General features: G+C 42.2%; 1 long non-coding RNA gene across 1 annotated transcript in view; it reads left to right on the forward strand.

Annotated features, from left to right (window-relative positions):
* Positions 1-4083: 4083 nt before the first annotated feature.
* LOC102208373 (uncharacterized) overlaps positions 4084-7352 on the forward strand; it is an 8835-nt gene continuing 5566 nt past the window's right edge. The window contains exon 1 of the long non-coding RNA XR_311459.1: positions 4084-4299. This is a non-coding gene — a long non-coding RNA (uncharacterized LOC102208373). The remainder of the gene's footprint in view (positions 4300-7352) is intronic.

Raw genomic sequence — 7352 nt, forward strand, 5'->3', positions numbered from 1 at the left:
AAGCTCTTTACCATTTGTGGTTTATGCGATTGCTTTCATTTGCTCCCCTTTTCTGCACTGTACATTTCCCTGCATACAAGCATGAACCTACTTTAAATTCCGTCCTTATATGAACTGAACCTTTTTCTCTTGATGTCCATTTTATTTCAAAGTGAAAGCATTCAAGTCTTTTGGAATAAGACGATGGGGATAATAAGGCTTTTAAAAGCAATGAGGGGGAAAAGCTCTGTACAAACAGATGCTTTATGTAGTAAGTAGGACACAGCAGCATACCGTGTGGAAGACATGGGGGAGTTGGACAAGGAATAAGATGAAGAATGTATAGAAGACCATATGAAAGAAGTTGGGAAACTGAAATAGACATAGTGATTAGGAGTCGAACAAAAGCAAAAGGTGGCCCGATTAAAAAGCTGCGTAAAATGACAGCATTGTAGGAGCGTCTAAGAATAGACAACATGGCTGTGTGTTAGTGTGTGTTGTGGACTTTGGCCCTACTGTGTGCGCATGTTTGTTGACTCTAGTCTGACATATTTGCATCCCAGATAAGAGTGGATGTAGCCTTTAACTGCCGTCTTCTGTGGGTGTGTCTGAATGTGTGTTATGCTCTGTTGCGCTCATGCTTGTGACTGCGTTTATGCATCGCACATAGTTGTATAAACATGCTACCATATTCTGTTCATTTTAACCATGAGGAGCTACCTTGAGGTACCCCTCAGCAAGGTACCGTCCCCACACCCTGCTCCCTGCTTCACTGGATGAATGGATTAAATGTAATTTCCCTACGGGGATTAACACATTATTATTATTATTAGACTGATCCACCATGGTAATAAGAGGATGGACATTGTCAGCAGCAATTCTCAGGTGGTGTTTAAATGTGTTCAGTTGATATTAAGGGACCCAAAGTGTACCAAGAAAATATCACCCACATCATCACACCACAACCACCAGTCTGAACTGTTTATAAATGCAGTTTGGAGCCATGCTTTCATGTTGTTTACACTAAATTCCGACCCTACCATCCAAATGTCACAGCAGAAGTTGTGGCTCAAACTAGCAAACATTTTTCAAATCTTAGCTGACAGGAGAGACGCCCAGTGTAGTGATCTGCTTCAAGGTTAAAGGTATTGTGCATTTAGAGATGCTTTTCTGCATACCTTGGTTGTAAGAAGTGGTCATTTTAGTTACTGTAGGCTTCCCATCAGCTCAAGGCAGGCTGTGCATTTGCTTCTGACCTCTGGCATCAACAAGACATTTTCACAAACAAAGCTGCTGCTCAAATACTGGACACCTATGTGTTTATAAGCTGTTGTGTTATTTTTCCATTAGGAAAACAACATATTCATTTACCTCAACTTTAAGTGAAAATATTTGTATTATTTATTAGGTTAAGAACATATTTTTAAAGAGTTAACTTATTCTAGTTAAGACCAGTGTATTGATATAAGCTTATTTGTGATTTGATCTGTAGTGATGTCTAATTGTTATGAGATTCAAGTCCTCCTGATTCCCAGACTCCCTCAGGCTCTTGTTGTGACATTTTGGGGAGTCGGGGGAGATTTGCATGTGTGTGTGTGTGTGTGTGTGCCTGTCTGTCTATGCCCTTATATGCGTGAAGGGGTTATGCTGGAGAAAAGAGGTCTGAACAAAGAAAGGGGGCAGTATAATTGGCTTCAGCACTGCCAGACGACACAATGACACAGCCATTGATAGTGGAATGGTTTCCCGGAAGCAGTGGACCAATTGAGGAGCGGGAGGCTGTTTTTCACAGCCTCTGATTGGCTGGACGACAGAGACTGTCGGTCTCCAGGTAGCAAAGTGAACCTCTGAGCGTATCTGCCACCCCTCTGCCTGCTGTAGGAGGAGGGAGGGAGGGAGTGTTACATAGAAGAGTAGATGTGACCTCGGCTGTGGAGAAAACAAAACAATTAATTTACATTCAGAGAGCACATTAGCTTTTATTTTCTATATCGTCTCCCCCCACTGCTTCCTCATTCCTTCTCTTCTCCTGACCTAGAAGTTTCTGCATGTGTGTGTGTGTTTGCATATCTCTGGCTGCTACTAACATCACCATGCCAGGACTCTGAAATAAGTGTTTCATTTGTCTTTAACTTGGCTGTACACTCCACAGCTCCCTCTCTCTCTGTCTCCAGTTCTGAGAACTGTTATTTAGACTGGCCATTTCTCAATTTTCCTGCTGCTTCAGGAGAGAAGCTCACACTACTGTGGCATTTAAACTCCATAGAAACAGTTTGAGTGACTGGTGAAACGCAAAAAAACCAAAGGGCTTCCCTGGTGTTTTTGAATGATGGCATGCGAATGTGTGAGGTTATAGTACATATTTGAATATGGAGTAAAAGTGCCTATTTGCATTATTTTGCATTTGCCTACAACCCGGTGCATAAATACACATCTGTGCATGTAGCTGCTGTCTGCTTCATTCGGCCTCCCTGCTTCAGCTATCATGTCTTAATGATATCCACTTGATCGAATTTCTCGGCTACTTGTATAACAACTCTCCATGTGACACACAATTAGCAGACAATTAACATGGGCAAGGGAGTGTCAACCGATTGGCTGTGCCATCACACCGCTGAGTGACATCTCCATCATCACACCTCCTGTAGTCACCCTGAAGCAAATGAAATCTGTGTCGAAACTGGAGTCCCTTTTTTTCTGTTGTGTCTGTTGTTTCTCTTTCCTTCAATGTCCATGCCTTTCAAACAATGTGAATATTCAGTTGCCCCCGCCCATTTAGCTTTCTACATCCCATTCCTTTGTTTCTCTCTGTCCATCTGAAGATAAGATACAAGTGATTTTGCTTGTTTTTTTTTTTCATGTTCATCTGCAAGTAATGCTTTGCGCTAAAACAATGTGATGTTTCTGCTAAAAGAACTGTCAGCATGACTGTGTTTGACTTTGGCGTTTGTGTGTGCCGCTCATTTCCGACCTTAAGACATTGTCCAAATGGAGACAACCTAAGCATTAAATCCCATTATGAAGCAGATGGGGCTTCTGTAAAGAATGCGTTGTCTGAAACTGGCTTCTTTGCTGTTGTTTAGAGAAAGGTTTTGATATCTGCTCATATTTTAGGCCTCTGTCACCAGTGTTGGGAAGGTTACTTTTAAAATGTATTTCATTACAGAATACAGAATACATGCCCCAAAATGTATTCTGTAACGTATTCCGTTACGTTACTCAATGACAGTAACGTATTCTGAATACTTTGGATTACTTAATATATTATCATGCTTTTTACAACAACGTGAATGTACTATTGCTGTGTGATTTATTACTATTACTGAAGGTCCGCGACTCCGAACTGTAGTAAAGGGACCTCTGACTAATACGGCGGGGTCCCTGTCGGCTCGTAGCCGAAAAATAGCTTTACTTTGTTGTGTGGGTCAACTTTTCTTGCGAGAGACAGAGACAGGCGTTGAAAGGCTGCTCCAACGGAACTTATTGTTTTCGGAGGAAAACACGAACACAGTGTACAGTCGAGTCTTAATAGCTTACTTACAACTGGGCTCGTCAGGCTCTCTTCTTGGCTGAAGTGGTTATTATTATATTTACATGCTTCCAGCTCCCGTTTTTCCTCGATGACAACTCGTACCTTTCCACTCCCCTTTTTCTCCCTCCTCGCGCTCACAGACCCATAACGTGTATGGCAGTCCATTCTCCCTGCAACACGGACTACACTGCCCATGATGCTACATTCTTTAGTGCTATGCTTGTAGCATTCTGCCTGTTAGCTTAGCACAACAACAACAACGAAAAGGCGCTCTCTCACCCAGGAAACACACAGTCGCAGAGAAAGAGAGAGAGAGCGTCGCCCTGTAACCATGGCAACCGTAACGCTGCCGCCTGGAACAACAGAACGTAGCTGTCAAACAAAACCCAAACAGTCCTGACCCGCGACAAAATGAAACAGGAAAGTACCGCAGTGTAATCCATTTATTTCAACAAAGTAACTGTATTCTGAATACCACCTTTTTAAACGGTAACTGTAACGGAATACAGTTACTCATATTTTGTATTTTAAATACGTAACGGCAGTACATGTATTCCGTTACTCCCCAACACTGTCTGTCACACAGACCTAGAGACCATTTGGGAACCACTGGTCGTGAGAGGAAAGATGTGTATGCCCTGACTGCGAGTGATTGCTGGAGCCACATTCACGCAGGCCTAGACACTGATCAGTGACCCTCTGACAACCACTGGATGCTGGCTTGGCTACAAACATTAGCAAACTATCTACCAACTACCCACTTTTCCCAGTTTCAACAGCTCGGAGAGGTGAGTATTTTCAGAGTAGTTGGCATCACAAGAAGGGTTTTGGTGTAGAACCCTCACCAACTGGTTGGGAAATACATGTTTCCCTCAAAACTGATGGTTGCTAAGCAGTCCCTAGCCTGAGGCGTTACCCAGAGAGAACAACTGTTCTCATTGTCGGCTTTGACCTTCTTATCGTTCTTCACTTTTCTTGCTTACCATCCATTGCGTCCTTCCTCTCATTGTCTTTAGTAATAGCACAGAAGCAAACTTTTTCTGCCATGATAACTAGCAGTAACATCACATGCAATCCACAATTTTCATTTAATTTTGTGCTTGAAATCCAGCGCATGGTTCATCCCTCCAGATCATAATGTCTGTGTGGATGTCTTTCCACTGCAGATTTAAAGGGGGGGAGGGGGGGGCACAGAGAAAGAGACAGAGCGAGAGAGAGAGAGAGAGAGAGAGAGAGAGAGAGATGATGCAAACAGAATATTAATAAGCACCAAAGGTTGTACAACCACATGCACTGGCCATAGTGTTCACTCTACCGCCTCATTTTTTTTTTAAATTTTTCCCTCTCACATGCACATAGGCAGTTGCTATACTTTCACAAATTCCTCTTATATATTTGGTAAAAACTGCTGATGGTAGGGACATTTGTTTTGTTGCTGAAACTCCTTCAGCAGCACTGTAAACACCTGTGCTTCTTATGGGGGCCAGGCAGAGATGTGTTCTCTCTGGGAAAACTGGGTGATAAATAAGGCACGAAACAGTGTGCCCCAGTGTAGAACAAACAGGTACTTAAACAGGTACTAAAATCCTGGATTTCCTTGACTGGGTTAATTTAAATTAATTTTTCTATGATTGTTTATTTTTAGACACTTGTCATAGTTATTCTTTTTGTTGTTTATTTTTGATGTTGATTTTTTTCCCAACAGTGTTTATCATTAGTATTTAATGTAGTCACGTATATTAATAGCACCACAGATATACCAAATAGAAGACATGCGATGTTGAAATACTGGAGGTGTTCTGTGGATCCTACTGGATGTTTATGGCGGGTGAGTAGTATTTATTCTGTAGTAGATGCTACTCAAGATCCGTAAATCCTAGTCTTCTCTTTTTTGGTTTGTGTTGGTGTAATTCTTTGGTTGGGTTAAGATAAGATATCCCAGACCTTCACATGAGAAGTTGGCTGCAGTAAAAGATGACTGAAGTTGAAAGAATATTTGTATCCACGTGGAACCCCTCAGACTCTCTGGACCAGTAATATGTTTTATTCTGTGTGCGCACACATGCATGCTCACCACTCCCTCCTGCCCCCTATATGTCCATACACATTGGTGTGATGTAGGTAAGCTGTCAGTCAGCTGACCTACATTAGCTGATCCTGCAGCACTCTGATTTCCTCTGGGGGCAGTAAGTCTGTGGGTGTGGTACATAAGTGTGTTTGTTGCTCATACATCTCTTTTATGTTTATATGTGTGTGCCCATGTGAGTGTGTGCCCATGTGTGTGTCCTACAGCTCAGAGGATGACAATCCTACATCTGCAGTGACATTTACAGGTTAAACGGTCTCACACTCACACTACTGTTCTTAGTCCAGATGATACATACTGATCTTTATTTACAGATAAATCTCTGGAGTGATGCTTTATATTGTATTTGAAGTTGACAGTGTATATTTTGATGTTCACCTGGAAAAATAATTGTATGTGCTTTTATTTCTGAGCAAGTTCCAACCAGATCAGACACACAAGTTATTCTTTTACTTTAGTGGTGAAACAATCACATCATAGACCAAATAGGTTATGCAAATAAAAGAAAAATCAGCTGTTGAAGAAGATGTTTCCAGTCAGCACCTCAGCACCTTTCTTTCTTAATATGTAACAAACTGCTGAGGGGGAAGACACTCATTCTCACCCCCCAGAAAATCCCACCTCCATGCAAAGCACCTATTAGATACAATGACATCACTTCTTTGACTGGTTACCGTGGTTACTTTAACTTCCTGCTGGCAAAAATCAGTATCCATACCCGATCTTCCTTAAGCCCCCCATTTCTTGGGTGTCTTATGTGCCGTCCTGTCCTCTCACTGCTATAACTCAATGTTTTCCCTTTCACGTGTCTCATGCCTCTTCTCCTCTCTTCTTTTGCTTGTTTCAGCATCCCCATGTATACACTCCTTTGCCGTGTATTTCCAACAGTTCCCCCTTTCTTAAAACATGGGTTTTAAGAAAGTTTATTTTTTCTTTGTGCCTACAAGGGATTGTTCTCATTTTAAAGTGAGAGCTGGAGTAGCATCACAAGAGTAAAGGGAGGGACAAAGAAAACAAAGACAAAAGCAACCATGGCAAACAATGACCCACATAGAGGGAGAGAACACAGATGTGGACAAATGGCTGCAGCTGGAAAGGAATGATATCTTAAACAGGCGGCAGTAAACAATGCGGATGATGCTCAGTCAGGCATAGGATAAAGACCAGAGCAGGATTGATGAGAAGGAAAATATCAGGCCTGTAAACAGCTAAGCTGAGATTGGTGGACGGTTACAGTGCAGACGATATGAGGCACAGCTTTACTAATAATGAAGAGGATAGGGTGGATCAAGTGCTCCATTCAGCAACTACTCCAAATGTGTTCTGTAGAACACAAAGGTCCAGACAAGCTTGATTTTGAAGCATAGGGGGCAGTATGCTGCATTACCTTTCATTTTGCAGTCAGGGAAGTAGGCAGGCAGGGTAAGGGGGGTAAAGGAGAAGTATTGGGAGCCTTTATGGAGCTGTATTATAGTAAGCTGCTTACAGTCTGTGTTGCTGTTCTGCATCTTCATGGGTGGGAGTGCAGAGAAAGGACAAAGAGGGAATGCATAGAGTGAAAGAGAACATAAAGATTCATCTTGGTCATCAGCAGACAGATGTTTGTTTTTGTCATCCAATCCACACCCGTCAGACCTCTTCTTTTTCTTCCTGGCTTCCACTTTTTAAAAATCCGCATTAATTATTTGTACTTTTTCCTCTCTCCGCCCTTCTCTTCCATCCCTCACATCCTAGCGAGCTACTCCCTGTAATGCC

This window comes from Pundamilia nyererei, unplaced genomic scaffold (genome assembly GCF_000239375.1).
Source record: "Pundamilia nyererei isolate P.nyererei 1_Seehausen unplaced genomic scaffold, PunNye1.0 scaffold00008, whole genome shotgun sequence".
Lineage (NCBI taxonomy): Eukaryota > Metazoa > Chordata > Actinopteri > Cichliformes > Cichlidae > Pundamilia > Pundamilia nyererei.